Raw genomic sequence first — 18,203 nt, 5'->3', positions numbered from 1 at the left:
CAAAGGATTTCCACCGGAAGTGCACGGAAGCCGGAGTAGTTGCAAAAGTCGCGGTTTCCAACCATGCAGTCTGGCGTGGGGAGGCAAGAACTTACCTCCACCAAACTTGGACTGAAGAGTCACTGGACTGTGGGAGTCACTTGGACAGTATTGCTGGATTCAAGGGACCTCGCTCGTTGTACTGAGAGGAGACCCAAGGGACCGGTAATGCAGCTTTTTGGTGCCTGCGGTAGCAGGGGGAAGATTCCGTCGACCCACGGGAGATTTCTTCGGAGCTTCTAGTGCAGAGAGGAGGCAGACTACCCCCACAGCATGCACCACCAGGAAAACAGTTGAGAAGGCGGCAGGATCAGCGTTACAGAGTTGCAGTAGTCGTCTTTGCTACTATGTTGCAGTTTTGCAGGCTTCCAGCGCGGTCAGCAGTCGATTCCTTGACAGAAGGTGAAGAGAGAGAGATGCAGAGGAACTCTGATGAGCTCTTGCATTCGTTATCTGAAGTTTCCCCAGAGGCAGAGACCCTAAATAGCCAGAAAAGAGGGTTTGGCTACTTAGGAGAGAGGATAGGCTACTAACACCAGAAGGAGCCTATCAGAAGGAGTCTCTGACGTCACCTGGTGGCACTGGCCACTCAGAGCAGTCCAGTGTGCCAGCAGCACCTCTGTTTCCAAGATGGCAGAGGTCTGGAGCACACTGGAGGAGCTCTGGACACCTCCCAGGGGAGGTGCAGGTCAGGGGAGTGGTCACTCCCCTTTCCTTTGTCCAGTTTCGCGCCAGAGCAGGGGCTAAGGGGTCCCTGAACCGGTGTAGACTGGCTTATGCAGAATTGGGCACATCTGTGCCCAAGAAAGCATTTCCAGAGGCTGGGGGAGGCTACTCCTCCCCTGCCTTCACACCATTTTCCAAAGGGAGAGGGTGTAACACCCCCTCTCAGAGGAAGTCCTTTGTTCTGCCATCCTGGGACAAGCCTGGCTTGACCCCAGGGGGGCAGAAACCTGTCTGAGGGGTTGGCAGCAGCAGCAGCTGCAGTGAAACCCCAGGAAAGGCAGTTTGGCAGTACCAGGGTCGGTGCTACAGACCACTGGGATCATGGAATTGTGCCAATAATGCCAGGATGGCATAGAGGGGGCAATTCCATGATCTTAGACATGTTACATGGCCATATTCGGAGTTACCATTGTGAAGCTACATATAGGTAGTGACCTATATGTAGTGCACGCGTGTAATGGTGTCCCCGCACTCACAAAGTCCAGGGAATTGGCCCTGAACAATGTGGGGGCACCTTGGCTAGTGCCAGGGTGCCCTCACACTAAGTAAATTTGCACCTAACCTTTACCAGGTAAAGGTTAGACATACGGTAGGTGACTTATAAGTTACTTAAGTGCAGTGTAAAATGGCTGTGAAATAACGTGGACGTTATTTCACTCAGGCTGCAGTGGCAGGCCTGTGTAAGAATTGTCAGAGCTCCCTATGGGTGGCAAAAGAAATGCTGCAGCCCATAGGGATCTCCTGGAACCCCAATACCCTGGGTACCTCAGTACCATATACTAGGGAATTATAAGGGTGTTCCAGTAAGCCAATGTAAATTGGTAAAAATGGTCACTAGCCTGTCAGTGACAATTTGAAAGTAATGAGAGAGCATAACCACTGAGGTTCTGGTTAGCAGAGCCTCAGTGAGACAGTTAGGCACCACACAGGGAACATATACATGCACACCTATGAGCACTGGGGCCCTGTGTGACAGGGTCCCAGTGACACATACATATAGGCCACAAACCTATGAGCACTGGGGTCCTGACCAGCAGGATCCCAGTGACACATAACAACCATACTGAAAACATGGTGTTTTCACTATGAGCACTGAGGCCTGGCTATCAGGATCCCAGTGAGACAGTGAAAACAGTGACAAACACCCTGACATACACTCACAAACAGGCCAAAAGTGGGGGTAACAAGGCTAGAAAGAGGCTACCTTCTCACAGTGACCAATTTCACCAATTTACATTGGCATACTGGAACACCCTTATAATTCCCTAGTATATGGTACTGAGGTACCCAGGGTATTGGGGTTCCAGGAGATCCCTATGGGCTGCAGCATTTCTGGTGCCAACCATAGGGAGATCTGACAATCCTTACACAGGCCTGCCAGTGCAGCCTGAGTGAAATAACGTCCACGTTATTTCACAGCCATTTACCACTGCACTTAAGTAACTTATAAGTCACCTATATGTCTAACCTTTACCTGGTAAAGGTTGGGTGCAAAGTTACTTAGGGGCATAGTTATACTCCGTTTGCGCCGAATTTGCGTCGTTTTTTTCGACGCAAATTCGACGCAAAACTAACTCCATATTTATACTTTGGCGTTAGACTCGTCTATCGTCAAAGTTCATGGAGTTTGCGTAATTTGTTAGCGTGAACACCTTCCTTGCGTTAATGATATGCAAGGTAGGCGTTCCCGTATAAAAAAATGACTCTGATGCATATGCGTCGTATTTATACTCGTCGGGCAAAAATGACGCCCGGGAGTGGGCGGGTCCAAAAAAATGACGTGTACCCGCGTTAGCGCCGTTTTTTAACGCCTGGGTCAGGGCAGGCGTTAAGGGACCTGTGGGCTCGGAATGAGCCAACAGGTGCCCTCCCATGCCACCAGGGACACCCCCTGCCACCCTTGCCCACCCCAGGAGGATGCCCAAGGATGGAGGGACCCACCCCAGGGACATTAAGGTAAGTTCAGGTAAGTATATATATTTCTTTTTTGAAGTGGCATAGGGGGGCCTGATTTGTGCCCCCCTACATGCCACTATGCCCAATGACCATGCCCAGGGGACATAAGTCCCCTGGGCATGGCCATTGGGCAAGGGGGCATGACTCCTGTCTTTGCTAAGACAGGAGTCATTTCAATGGGGGTTGGGCGTCGAAAAAAATGACCCAAATCGGGTTGAGGCGAAAATTTTGCCTCAGCCTGACTTGCCACATTTTTTGATGCCCAATCTCCATATTCCCCTACGCCGGCGCTGCCTGGTGTACGTCGTTTTTTTTCACGCACACCAGGCTGCGCCGGCGGCTAACGCCGGCTAACGTCATTGAATAAATACGACGCCCGCATGGCGCTTCAGAATGGCGTTAGCCGGCGCTAATTTTTTGGACGCAAAACTGCGTTAGCGCAGTTTTGCCTCAAAAAGTATAAATACGGGCCTTAGTGTTACTTAGTGTGTGGGCACCCTGGCACTAGCCAAGGTGCTCCCACATTGTTCAGGGGCATTGGGGAGACAATACCATGATCCCCCGAGTCTCTAGCTCAGACCCGGGTACTGCCAAACTACCTTTCCCGGGGTTTCACTGCAGCTGCTGCTGCTGTCAACCCCTCAGACAGGTTTCTGCCCTCCTGGGGTCCAGCCAGGCCTGGCTCAGGAAGGCAGAACAAAGGACTTCCTCAGAGAGAGGGTGTCACACCCTCTCCCTTTGGAAAAAGGAGTCAGGGCTTGGGAGGAGTAGCCTCCCCCAGCCTCTGGAAATGCTTTGATGGGCACAGATGGTGCCCATCTCTGCATAAGCCAGTCTGCACTTGTTCAGGGATCCCTCAGCCCTGCTCTGGCGTGAAACTGGACAAAGGAAAGGGGAGTGACCACTTCCCTGACCTGCACCTCCCCTGGGAGGTGCCCAGAGCTCCTCCAGTGTGCTCCAGACCTCTGCCATCTTGGAAACAGAGGTGCTGCTGGCACACTGGACTGCTCTGAGTGGCCAGGGCCAGCAGGTGACATCAGAGACTCCTTCTGATAGGCTCCTTCAGGTGTTGCTAGCCTATCATCTCTCCTAAGTAGCCAAACCTCCTTTTCTGGCTATTTAGGGTCTCTGCTTTGGGGAATTCCTTAGATAACGAATGCAAGAGCTCATCAGAGTTCCTCTGCATCTCTCTCTTCACCTTCTGCCAAGGAATTGACTGCTGACCGCACTGGAAGCCTGCAAAACTGCAACAAAGTAGCAAAGACGACTACTGCGACCTTGTAACGCTGATCCTGCCGCCTTCTCGACTGTTTTCCTGGTGGTGCAGGCTGTGGGGGTAGTCTGCCTCCTCTCTGCACTAGAAGCTCCGAAGAAATCTCCATGGGTCGACGGAATCTTCCCCCTGCAACCGCAGGCACCAAAGAACTGCATCACCGGTCCTCTGGGTCTCCTCTCAGCACGACGAGCGAGGTCCCTTGAATTCAGCAACTCTGTCCAAGTGACTCCCACAGTCCAGTGACTCTTCAGTCCAAGTTTGGTGGAGGTAAGTCCTTGCCTCCCCACGCTAGACTGCATTGCTGGGAACCGCGTGTTTTGCAGCTACTCCGGCTCCTGTGCACTCTTCCAGGATTTCCTTTGTGCACAGCCAATCCTGGGTCCCCAGCAATCCAACCTGCAGTGCACGGCCTCCTGAGTTGTCCTCCGGCGTCGTGGGACCCTCTTTTGTGACTTCGGGTGAGCTCCTGTTCACTCCACTTCGTAGTGCCAGTTCCGGAACTTCTGCGGGTGCTGCTTGCTTTTGAGTGGGCTCGTTGTCTTGCTGGACGCCCCCTCTGTCTCTTCTTGCAATTGGCGACATTCTGGTCCCTCCTGGGCCACAGCAGCATCCAAAAACCCTAACTGCAACCCTTGCAGCTAGCAAGGCTTGTTTGCACTCTTTCTGCACAGAAACACCTCTGCACGACTCCTCACGACGTGGGACATCCATCCTCCAAAGGGGAAGTTTCTAGCCCTTGTCGTTCTTGCAGAATCCACAGCTTCTACCATCCGGTGGCAGCTTCTTTGAACCCACAGCTGGCATTTCCTGGGCATCTTCCCACTCCTGACTTGATCGTGACTTTTGGACTTGGTCCCCTTGTTCCACAGGTACTCTCGTCTGGAAATCCATCGTTGTTGCATTGCTGGTGTTGGTCTTTCCTGCAGAATTCCCCTATCACGACTTCTGTGCTCTTTGGGGAACTTAGGTGCACTTTGCACTCACTTTTCAGGGTCTTGGGGTGGGTTATTTTTCTAACCCTGACTGTTTTCTTATAGTCCCAGCGACCCTCTACAAGGTCACATAGGTTTGGGGTCCATTCGTGGTTTGCATTCCACTTCTAGAGTATATGGTTTGTGTTGCCCCTATCCCTATGTGCCCCCATTGCATTCTATTGTGACTATACATTGTTTGCACTGTTTTCTATTGCTATTACTGCATATTTTGGTATTGTGTACATATATCTTGTGTATATTTGCTATCCTCATACTGAGGGTACTCACTGAGATACTTTGGCATATTGTCATAAAAATAAAGTACCTTTATTTTTAGTATATCTGTGTATTGTGTTTTCTTATGATATTGTGCATATGACACTAGTGGTACTGTAGGAGCTTCACTCGTCTCCTAGTTCAGCCTAAGCTGCACTGCTAAGCTACCCTTTCTATCAGCCTAAGCTGCTAGACACCCCTCTACACTAATAAGGGATACCTGGGCCTGGTACAAGGTGTAAGTACCCCTTGGTACTCACTACAAGCCAGTCCAGCCTCCTACACCCCTGAAGTGGTGCAATCTGTTCTCCACCTACGAGGTGTCCCAGATAAAAGACTTTCCCCTGCCCTATCTGGCACTTTGAAGCCTTGATAGTGAGGCCTGCCTTTTGCAGGGCCTCCAAAACTTTCCATAGGTGTACCAGGTGATCATCCCAGCTGGAGCTAAAGACAGCTATATCATCTAGATATGCTGCACTAAAAGCTTCCAGCCCTTGCAGGACTGTGTTCACCAACCTTTGAAAAGTGGCAGGTGCATTCTTCAATCCAAAAGGCATTACTGTGAATTGGTAATGGCCTCCAATGGTTGAAAATGCAGTTTTTGCTTTTGCATCCTCTGATAACTTGATCTGCCAATACCCTGCAGTCAAATCAAAGGTGCTTAGATACTTGGCAGATGCCAGTGTATCTATTAGCTCATCTGCCCTGGGTATAGGGTGAGCATCAGTTTTGGTTACCTGGTTGAGACCTCTATAGTCAACACAAAATCTCATTTCCCTTTGATCATAGACATGTTACATGGCCAAATTCGGAGTTACCATTGTGAAGCTACACATAGGTAGTGACCTATGTGTAGTGCACGCGTGTAATGGTGATCCCCGCACTCACAAAGTCGGGGGAATTTGCCCTGAACAATGTGGTGGCACCTTGGCTAGTGCCAGGGTGCCCGCACACTAAGGGGGTCATTCTGACCTCGGCGGTAAAAGGCAGTTACCGCCGGTCAGAGGACCGCCATAACACCACCGCAGCCGCGGTAAACCGCCACGGTCATTCTGACCCACAACTGCCAAACCGCCAAAAACCCGACCTCCACTGAAGGCCGCCACATCAACGGTCACCGATAAACTGGAGATGACCAAACCTCCACCGTCACGCCAACAGAAATACTCCCATGCCATTCAGACCCACGAATCCACGCGGCGGTCATTCAAACCCGGTATTCCATTGGCAGTACACACCGCCGCGGTCAGAATACGCACCCAGCACCAAAAAATAGCCACATTGGACACACAGAGGAACTCAACATCATCACCCACACTACATCCACGCACAAAACACCACACACCACCACACTCATCACCACAAACACCACCCCACACCTCATCCACACCACCCCATGGCACCCCAAAGACACCCCAGGTTCTCGGACCAAGAACTCAGGGTCATGGTGGAGGAAATAATTAGGGTAGAGCCCCAGCTCTTCGGCACACAGGTGCAGCACACCACAATAGCCAGGAAGGCGGAGCTATAGCAAAGGATCGTCGACAGGGTCAACGTTGTGGGACAGCATCCCAGAAATCGGGAAGACATCCAAAAGCGCTGGAACGACCTACGGGGGAAGGTGCGGTCGATGGTGTCGCGACACAACATCGCCGTGCAGAAGACTGGCGGCGGACCCCACCCACTCCACCCGAATTCACAGCATGGGAGCAAGAGGTCTTGAACATCCTGCATCCTGAGGGCCTCGCTGGAGTAGGCGGAGGAATGGACTCTGGTAAGTCTAATCTCAACTACTTCATCCCACCCAACCACCAGCATGCCAACCCACACCTCCACCCTCAGCCCCAAGCCCCCATCACACATCCTCCCTGCTAATGTCTCACCAGCACAACCCACCCAACCCAACCCCAAGCCCTGAATGCCAACACAAACCATGTACACCCATCACCTAAGCATGACCACTGCACATACCCATCCCCCCCACAAACCACCCTCACAACACCTCCCCCAAGGGAATGCCAGCACTGGGAGACAAGGGCACCCACACATCGCACGCTATGGCACACACAGAACCAATAACCATACTCTTTTACCCCTGCAGGACCCGAACGCCAACACACCGGCCAGGAGGGTCCAGAAATGTCCATCCCACCCCCAGAACAGGCCCCCAGTGATGACAGTAGCTCTGTCGACCTGGAACCAGATGACCAGCCCGGCCCATCGGGGACCTCTGGACAGTCGGTTCCCCTCAGACAGCCACAGGCCACAGCAGACCTACCCCCCTCTGGGAACTCCAGCACAGCACCCACCCAGCGGGCCCATGCCTCTGTCTCCAGGACAGGTCAAGCAGCGGTGCGTCTACCACTACAGGGCGCCCAGGGTAACACACCACCCCAACAACAACAGGGACCTGGGGGCAGTGGTAGTGGGCACACTGTCCAGGGGACAGAGGCCCAGGAACAAAGGGGAAATGGGAGGGCTGCTGTGCGACAGAGGGAGGACAGGCCTAGGGAACCCACTGTCCAAGAGGCCCTCACCACCTTCATGGGAGCGTACCACCACTCCCAAGAGACGATGGCGACGGTCCTGGCCAGGTTCCAGGAGATCCAGGCCATGCAGGAGGAACAGTACATGGGGTTCCGGGAAGAACTGCGCAGCATCAGTTCCGCAATGGGTACAATCGTGGTGGCACTCAACCTGATTGTCACCACATTGCGGGACCATGTGGCCCCCCAAAGGGCCCCTGCCACTAGCATGGAGGAAGAACAGCCGACCACCTCCGCCGGCGCTAGTGGACAGGAGGCCCCGACACAACAACAACGGGCCCCCCGGACCCCACCCCCTGCAGAACAAGAACCACCCCGCAAGAAAGGCCTGAGATCTAGGAAGAAGACAGAGTAGGATGTCAAGACCCCCGCCATGCACGGATACCCCCGGATGTCATCCCACTGTCCCACTTGTTCACCCTGTCCAACCTTGAACTGCCCCTGCTCCACCTTCCACAGGCATATGGACAATACACCTGTGCGACTGAGAGTCTGGACTCTGCCATGGACAGTCCTCCACCATCACCCATCACCCTTTTAGAACTATTCCACAATATTTGCACTCAAAATAAAAACAATTATTGCACAAAAACCATCTGGAGTCTGCTATTTATTTTTTTTAAACCAAATGTATTAGACAAAACCAACCAAAAATGTTCAGTTACATTGTGATGACAACATACCAGTGTCACACAGCGGTAGTCCATGGGGAAATAAACCAGAGGTCACTCCGTGGGGACCACATCTCTGAAATTGGAATGGAAATTCACAACTCAGTTACCATACATTGGGGGGAAAGGTCAGACAGTAGAGAGCCAGTACTGTAAAAGATATTTTAAAATGCTGGAGTTGATTCTTACCTGTGTGTTACTGGAAATACTGCAGTATCACTGTGTCCCTGTTGTCTGTGTCGTCCTCTTCGTCTTCCTCCTCTTCACTCTCCACAGGCTCCACAGTGGCCACAACACCACCATCTGGACCATCCTCCTGCAGGAAAGGCACCTGGCGTCGCAAAGCCAGGTTGTGAAGCATGCAGCAGGCCACGATGATATGACACACCTTCTTTGGTGAGCACATTAGGGATCCACCTGTCATATGCAGGCACCTAAACCTGGCCTTCAGGAGGCCGAAGGTCTGCTCGATCACCCTACTAGTACGCCCATGGGCCTCATTGTACCGTTCCTCTGCCCTTGTCCTGGGATTCCTCACTGGGGTCAATAGCCACGGCAGGTTGGGGTAACCAGAGTCACCAATTAGCCACACACGCTGTCTCTGTAGCTGTTCAATCACATAAGGGATGCTGCTATTTCGCATGATGTACGCGTCATGCACTGACCCTGGGCATTTAAATGGGAGATGTACTGGTCAGCCAAACAGACCACCTGGACATTCATCGAATGATAATTTTTTTCGGTTCCTGTACACCTGTTCAGTGTCTTTTGGGGGTACCAAAGCCACATGGGTCCCATCAATGGCACCAATGATGTTGGGAATGTGTCCAAGGGCATAGAAATCACCCTTCACTGTAGCCAAGTCCCCGACCTCAGGAAAAATGATGTAGCTCCGCATGTATTTCATCAGGGCAGACAACACTCTGGACAATACCTTGGAAAACATAGGCTGAGACATCCCAGATGAAATGGCCACTGTAGTTTGAAATGATCCACTAGCCAAAAAATGGAGTACTGACAGCACCTGCACTAGAGGCGGAATCCCTGTGGGTTGGCGGATGGGTGACATCAGCTCTGGCTCCAGCTGGGCACACAGTTCCTGTATAGTGGCACGGTTAAGTCTGTAGGTGAGTATGATATGTCGTTCTTCCATTGTCGACAGGTCCACCAGCGGTCTGTACACGGGAACATTCCTCCGTCTCCTCGCAAGTCCCAGCGGACGGTGCCTAGGAAGGACAACATGGAGCACAGAGTCAATCAACCCACAGTTACGTTCCCACAGCTTGCTCAGTACACGAATCTCTATGCAGTGAATGGCATGTATGAGTGTCGATGCAAGGCCTAGGCATGTGTGACGCAGTAGGAATTAAGCCATGTGGGCCCTTGAAATGGCAGCTGCCTGACCTGTGAAGTGTGACAATGTGATGTGAGGTCATTGCGCTGGCGTGGCACACCGTGGCGGTAGGCGGTCGAAGACCGCGGCGCAAAGCCGCATTGGATAACATTGAACCCTATGGGATTCAGGAGCCAATGGCAATGTGCGCAGGCGGTCTCGGTACGCCCCGCCGCGGTACGCACCGCTGCGGTACGCACCGCCGCGGCCGTAACCGCCATTTTCTATCTGCTTAATCACTCGAGACCTGAGCATCCACAGGAGAGGACCTATACTGCAAGTGCTGCTGTGACCTCGGTCTGTAAGTGATAATGGCTGCTGCGACTGGGGAATGGGCCCCCGCCTTCAGTTCCGAAGAGTTGGAGAAGCTCGTGGACGGGGTCCTCCCCCAGTATGCGCTACTCTACGGTCCTCCAGACCAAAAGGTGAGTACACGGGGGCCAATGCTTAGTGGCCAATGGCTGGGATGAGTGGGGTGGATGTACCATGGAGAGGAGGGGAGCGAATGAGGAATGCATGGTACGACAGATGAGAGCATGTGCCACATGGCAAAGTTGGGGAGGGGGGGCCACTCACACCCACCATGCAGAAAAGTGATGATGTTTCTTTTCCCCCCCTGTACATGTCACATAGGTCAGCGCCCATCAGAAGATCGAGATTTGGCGTGCCATCGCCAAGGACGTCCGGGCCCTGGGGGTCCTCAACAGACGGGGCACCCACTGCCGCAAGAGGTGGGAGGACATCCGCCGCGGGAGCAGGAAGACCGCCGAGGCTCTGCTGGGGATGGCCTCCTAACCTAGGAGGGGTGCCAGTCGTACCTTGACCCCCCTGATGTCCCGGATCCTGGCGGTGGCCTACCCCGATTTGGATGGGCGCTTGAGGACATCACAGCAGACACAAGGGGGTGAGTGTAGGAGGCTGGACTGGCTTGTAGTGAGTAGCAAGGGGTACTTGCACCTTGCACCAGGCCCAGCTATCCCTTATTAGTGTATAGGGTGTCTAGCAGCTTAGGCTGATAGATAATGGTAGCTTAGCAGAGCAGCTTAGGCTGAACTAGGAGACGTGTGAAGCTACTACAGTACCACAAGTGTCACTTGCACAATATCATAAGAAAACACAATACACAGATATACTAAAATTAAAGGTACTTTATTTTTATGACAATATGCCAAAGTATCTCAGTGAGTACCCTCAGTATGAGGATAGCAATTATACACAAGTTATATGTACACAATACCAAAAATATGCAGTATAGTCTTAGAAAACAGTGCAAACAATGTATAGTTACAATAGGATGCAATGGGGACACATAGGGATAGGGGCAACACAAACCATATACTCCAAAAGTGGAATGTGAACCACGAATGGACCCCAAACCTATGTGACCTTGTAGAGGGTCGCTGGGACTATTAGAAAATAGTGAGAGTTAGAAAAATAGCCCTCCCCAAGACCCTGAAAAGTGAGTGCAAAGTGCACTGAAGTTCCCCAAAAGATAAAGAAGTCGTGATAGAGGAATACTGCAAGAAAGACACAAACCAACAATGCAACAACTGTGGATTTCCAATCTAGGGTACCTGTGGAACAAGGGGACCAAGTCCAAAAGTCACAAGCAAGTCGGAGATGGGCAAATGCCCAGGAAATGCCAGCTGTGGGTGCAAAGAAGCTTCTACTGGACAGAAGAAGCTGCAGTTTCTGCAAGAACAAAAAGGGCTAGAGACTTCCCCTTTGGTGGACGGATGTCTCACGCCGAGGAGAGTTGTGCAAAAGTGATTTCCCGCCAAAAGAATGCCAACAAGCCTTGCTAGCTGCAAATCGTGCAGTTATTGTTTTTGGATGCTGCTGCGGCCCAAGAGGGATCAGTTGGTCGCAAATTGGACCAGGAGAGAGAGGGGACGTCGAGAAAGATAAGGAGCCCTCTCAGCAGCAGGTAGCACCCAGAGAAGTGCCCAAAACTGGCACTACAAGGATGCATGAAATGGTGCTCGCTGAAGTTGCACAAAGGAGTCCCACGTCGCCAGAGACCAACTTAGAAAGTCGTGCAATGCAGATTAGAGTGCCGTGGAACCAGGCTTGGCTGTGCACAAAGGATTTCTGCTGGAAGTGCACGGAAGCCGGAGTATTTGCAAAAGACGCGGTTCCCAACAATGCAGTCTGGCGTGGGGAGGCAAGGACTTACCTCCACCAAACTTGGACTGAAGAGTCACTGGACTGTGGGAGTCACTTGGACAGAGTTGCTGGATTCGAGGGACCTCGCTCGTCGTGCTGAGAGGAGACCCAAGGGACCGGTAATGCAGCTTTTTGGTGCCTGCGGTAGCAGGGGGAAGATTCCGTCGACCCACGGGAGATTGCTTGGGAGCTTCTGGTGCAGAGAGGAGGCAGACTACCCCCACAGCATGCACAAACAGGAAAACAGTCGAGAAGGCGGCAGGATCAGCGTTACAGAGTTGCAGTAGTCGTCTTAGCTACTTTGTTGCAGTTTTGCAGGCTTCCAGCGCGGTCAGCAGTCGTTTCCTTATCAGAAGGTGAAGAGAGAGATGCAGAGGAACTCTGATGAGCTCTTGCATTCGTTATCTAAAGTTTCCCCAGAGACAGAGACCCTAAATAGCCAGAAAAGAGGGCTTGGCTACTTAGGAGAGAGGATAGGCTACTAACACCTGAAGGAGCCTATCAGAAGGAGTCTCTGACGTCACCTGGTGGCACTGGCCACTCAGAGCAGTCCAGTGTGCTGGCAGCACCTCTGTTTCCAAGATGGCAGAGGTCTGGAGCACACTGGAGGAGCTCTGGACACCTCCCAGGGGAGGTGCAGGTCAGGGGAGTGGTCACTCCCCTTTCCTTTGTCCAGTTTTGCGCCAGAGCAGGGGCTAAGGGGTCCCTGAACCGGTGTAGAATGGCTTATGCAGAATTGGGCACATCTGTGCCCAAGAAAGCATTTCCAGAGGCTGGGGGAGGCTACTCCTCCCCTGCCTTCACACCATTTTCCAAAGGGAGAGGGTGTAACACCCTCTCTAAGAGGAAGTCCTTTGTTCTGCCATCCTGGGAAAAGCCTGGCTTGACCCCAGGGGGGCAGAAACCTGTCTGAGGGGTTGGCAGCAGCAGCAGCTGCAGTGAAACCCCAGGAAAGGCAGTTTGGCAGTACCAGGGTCTGTGCTACAGACCACTGGGATCATGGAATTGTACCAATAATGCCAGGATGGCATAGAGGGGGCAATTCCATGATCTTAGACATGTTACATGGCCATATTCGGAGTTAGCATTGTGAAGCTACATATAGGTAGTGACCTATATGTAGTGCACGCGTGTAATGGTGTCCCCGCACTCACAAAGTTCAGGGAATTGGCCCTGAACAATGTGGGGGCACCTTGGCTAGTGCCAGGGTGCCCTCACACTAAGTAACTTTGCACCTAACCTTTACCAGGTAAAGGTTAGACATATAGGTGACTTATAAGTTACTTAAGTGCAGTGTAAAATGGCTGTGAAATAACGTGGACGTTATTTCACTCAGGCTGCAGTGGCAGGCCTGTGTAAGAATTGTCAGAGCTCCCTATGGGTGGCAAAAGAAATGCTGCAGCCCATAGGGATCTCCTGGAACCCCAATACCCTGGGTACCTCAGTACCATATACTAGGGAATTATAAGGGTGTTCCAGTAAGCCAATGTAAATTGGTAAAATTGGTCACTAGCCTGCTAGTGACAATTTGTAAAGAGAGAGCATAACCACTGAGGTTCTGGTTAGCAGAGCCTCAGTGAGACAGTTAGGCACCACACAGGGAACACATACATATAGGCCACAAACTTATGAGCACTGGGGTCCTGACTAGCAGGGTCCCAGTGACACATAACAAACATACTGAAAACATAGGGTTTTCACTATGAGCACTGGGCCCTGGCTAGCAGGATCCCAGTGAGACAGTGAAAACACCCTGACATACACTCACAAACAGGCCAAAAGTGGGGGTAACAAGGCTAGAAAGAGGCTACTTTCTCACACAACCCCCCCCCCCAAACGAAGGACAATAAGGCTAACCTTGGCCAGTTGAGACTTTATTGTCTAAGTGGTGATAAGTAGAGAGTAGCTCTGCCATAGACTGGTTACTCCCTTTATCATCCACTATATGGTTACTTCCCTGTGGGGATGTAAACCACCCTGTTTGAAGTTTTTTAGCTAAGCAACAATGTGAAGATGTATTTTCAGAGTTTCTATCAGTAAGTTTTAGTTTAGAGCAGTGGGAATTGTCCACTGAACCTATTTGTAGTGATGGAAATGCCAGACAGGGATGCTGTCTCAGTAAAGCCATAGCTGGGCAAAAACTTTGTCCATATGGCTGGAAGAGAGAACAGGGATGCTGTTTCTCTTGAGTTGGAGCAGGGCAGGGATGCTGTCCTATAAGCTCCACACTAGGGCAGGGATGCTGTCCTAAGTGCTGTGAGGCAGTGCAGAGTTTCTGCACTAAAGTTTCTCTGGGAGGGTTGGAGGGATGCTCCATGTTAACTAAAATGGTGCTCTTTTTCTCACCAATGTTAGTTATCCCACAGAGAGGTACTTCTACCTCAGGGAGTCCAGCTTTGCCAGCTGATGCTTCCCTTGGAACAGGTGCCACCCCAGGAGAGGTTTCTCCCACCACAGGAAGGGTATCCTCAATGCTAGGGTGGTTAGGGGATACTGTGATACCCTTTTTACCTGTTGATGGAGAGGGATCCTGAGTTTTCAGGCCTTCTCTCCTTTGCTTTTTCATTTCAGTAGAAATGAGAGGGAACAATTCCTCAGGGATGCCCAGCATGGCTGCATGGGCATAAAACTCTTCATCAGCCCAACCTGAGGCCTCTAGGTCATTACCTAAGAGACAGTCTACAGGTAAGCTAGGTGATACCACCACCTGCTTAGGGCCAGTAACTCCACCCCAACTAAACTGAATTATAGCTAAGGGAAGAAACTTAGTGGAGTTATGGACATCAATAATTTTATACTGTTGTCCAATGTTGTGTTGTTCAGGAGCCACTAGGTTTTCAGTTACCAAAGTGATACTGGCACCTGTGTCCCTGTAGGCCAAGGCCTCAACACCATTTATTGAAACTGTCTGCCTGTACTTATCCATTGTAAGGGGACAAGCAGCCAGTGTGGCAAGGCCAATGCCACTAGGTGTGACAGAAACTGTCTTGGGACTGACTACCCCAGTTTCTACTATGGACCCATAAGTGAACCCAACTACACCCTTAACTTGACTGTTGCCAGCAGTCCCACCACTAGTACCACTACTGCTAGGGGCACTAGAGCTTGATGTATTAATGGTGGTAGGCTCAGGGGGTTTACCTGGACAGGACTTATCCCCTGGCCTATGGCCTCTGTTTTTACACACAAAGCACCAAGGCTTTTTAAATTGTGTAGGTTGAGAAGAAGAGGAAGAATTTGTTTTATCTCCACTCCCTGAAGAGTGTTTAAGATTTGAAGTGGAATCTTTGGTTTTACCCTTATCCCCATGCTTATCTTGAGATTTTTCACCATCTTTCTTCTTGTTGCTCTCTTTGTCACCCCCTGTATGAACTTTTCTGTTCACCCTTGTTCTGACCCATTTGTCTGCCTTCTTTCCCAATTCTTGGGGAGAGGTCAGATCAGAGTCCACCAAGTACTGGTGCAACAAATCAGACACACAATTATTAAGAATATGCTCTCTCAGGATTAAGTTATACAGGCTTTCATAATCAGTAACTTTACTGCCATGTAACCACCCCTCCAAGGCCTTCACTGAATGGTCAATGAAATCAACCCAGTCTTGTGAAGACTCCTTTTTGGTCTCTCTGAACTTTATCCTGTATTGTTCAGTGGTTAAGCCATAACCATCCAGGAGTGCATTCTTAAGAACATGGAAATTATTGTCATCACTTTCTTTCACAGTAAGGAGCCTATCCCTACCTTTTCCACTAAATGATAGCCATAGGATAGCAGCCCACTGCCTTTGAGGGACATCCTGTACAACACAGGCCCTCTCAAGTGCAGCAAACCACTTGTTAATGTCATCCCCCTCCTTATAAGGGGGAACTATCTTGTGCAGATTCCTTGAATCATGCTCTCTTGCAGGATGACTATGGGGAATACTGCTGCTGCCACCATGGGTTTCTAAACCCAATTTCTGTCTCTCCTTCTCTACTTCTAAGGTCTGTCTATCCAAATCCAGCTGTTGCTTCTTGAGCTTCAGTCTGGTTTGTTCCACTCTCAATCTATTGAGCTCCCTTTCTAACAATCTGTCTTCAGGGTGGGTGGGAGGGACATTCCTAGACACAGAAGTATGGTGAGAATGGACAGAAGGAGACCTGTCCCTTACAGAAGACACCCTAACAGCTTGGCTAACAGTATAATGTGAGAGCACACCATCTGTATGGTTTGATTCAACCTCTGTACCAACTATGCTAGACTGTCTAGAAATGGGCAGGCTAGGAAGTTTATTTCCTGAATCTTTTCCTGGGGGAGTCCCTGGATCAGATTGGGAACCATTTGCTACTTTTTCAACAGATGTGGCCCCTAAGGCCTTATCTTGTTCTCTAAGCATATTAAGCAACAATTCCAAAGAAGGATTCTTCCCTACACTCAAACCTCTCTCTATGCAGAGACTCCTTGCTCCTTTCCAGCTAAGGTGATCATATGCAATCTTGGACAGGTCAACATTTTGGCCTGTGCCAGACATTTTTAGAGAGAGTTAAAGTGATAGTAAAAGAGAAAAAAGTTTTCAGAACTTTTAGAAAGACAGAAAAAAACTTTTTAAACTTTTTAGAACTTTTTAGAAAGTTTAGATGTACTTTTCAGCACTTAGAAAAGAGTGAAAAGAAGAAATGCAAAACTTTTTAGCACTGTGTACACACACTGAACTTGTTTTGTATATTTTTCCCTTATGAAAAGTACAATGACAAGAGTGGTAAGTAGTCTCAAAGCACTTATCCCACCACTGCACAACCAATGTAGGAGGCTGGACTGGCTTGTAGTGAGTACCAAGGGGTACTTGCACCTTGCACCAGGCCCAGGTATCCCTTATTAGTGTATAGGGTGTCTAGCAGCTTAGGCTGATAGATAATGGTAGCTTAGCAGAGCAGCTTAGGCTGAACTAGGAGACGTGTGAAGCTACTACAGTACCACAAGTGTCACTTGCACAATATCATAAGAAAACACAATACATAGATATACTAAAAATAAAGGTACTTTATTTTTATGACAATATGCCAAAGTATCTCAGTGAGTACCCTCAGTATGAGGATAGCAATTATACACAAGTTATATGTACACAATACCAAAAATATGCAGTATAGTCTTAGAAAACAGTGCAAACAATCTATAGTTACAATAGGATGCAATGGGGACACATAGGGATAGGGGCAACACAAACCATATACTCCAAAAGTGGAATGTGAACCACGAATGGACCCCAAACCTATGTGACCTTGTAGAGGGTCGCTGGGACTATTAGAAAATAGTGAGAGTTAGAAAAATAGCCCTCCCATAGACCCTGAAAAGTGAGTGCAAAGTGCACTGAAGTTCCCCAAAAGACAAAGAAGTCGTGATAGAGGAATACTGCAAGAAAGACACAAACCAACAATGCAACAACTGTGGATTTCCAATCTAGGGTACCTGTGGAACAAGGGGACCAAGTCCAAAAGTCACAAGCAAGTCGGAGATGGGCAAATGCCCAGGAAATGCCAGCTGTGGGTGCAAAGAAGCTTCTACTGGACAGAAGAAGCTGCGGTTTCTGCAAGAACGAAAAGGGCTACAGACTTCCCCTTTGGTGGACGGATCCCTCACGCCGTGGAGAGTCGTGCAGAAGTGTTTTCGCGCCGAAAGAATGCCAACAAGCCTTGCTAGCTGCAAATCGTGCGGTTAGCGTTTTTGAAACCTGCTGCGGCCCAGGAGGGACCAGGAGGTCGCAAATTGGACCAGGAGAGAGACGGGACGTCGAGCAAGTCAAGGAGCCCTCTCAGCAGCAGTGCCAGAAATAGGCACTACGAGGATGCGTGAAACGGTGCTCGCCGAAGTTGCACAAAGGAGTCCCACGTCGCCGGAGACCAACTTAGAAAGTCGTGCAATGCAGGTTAGAGTGCCGTGGACCCAGGCTTGGCTGTGCACAAAGGATTTCCGCCGGAAGTGCACAGGGGCCGGAGTAGTTGCAAAAGTCGCCGTTCCCAGCAATGCAGTCTAGCGAGGTGAGGCAAGGACTTACCTCCACCAAACTTGGACTGAAGAGTCACTGGACTGTGGGAGTCACTTGGACAGAGTTGCTGGATTCGAGGGACCTCGCTCGTCGTGCTGAGAGGAGAACCAAGGGACCGGTAATGCAGCTTTTTGGTGCCTGCGGTTGCAGGGGGAAGA

This window comes from Pleurodeles waltl, chromosome 2_1 (genome assembly GCF_031143425.1).
Source record: "Pleurodeles waltl isolate 20211129_DDA chromosome 2_1, aPleWal1.hap1.20221129, whole genome shotgun sequence".
NCBI classification, from domain to species: Eukaryota; Metazoa; Chordata; class Amphibia; order Caudata; family Salamandridae; genus Pleurodeles; species Pleurodeles waltl.
Note: the sequence above shows the minus strand (reverse complement) of the source record.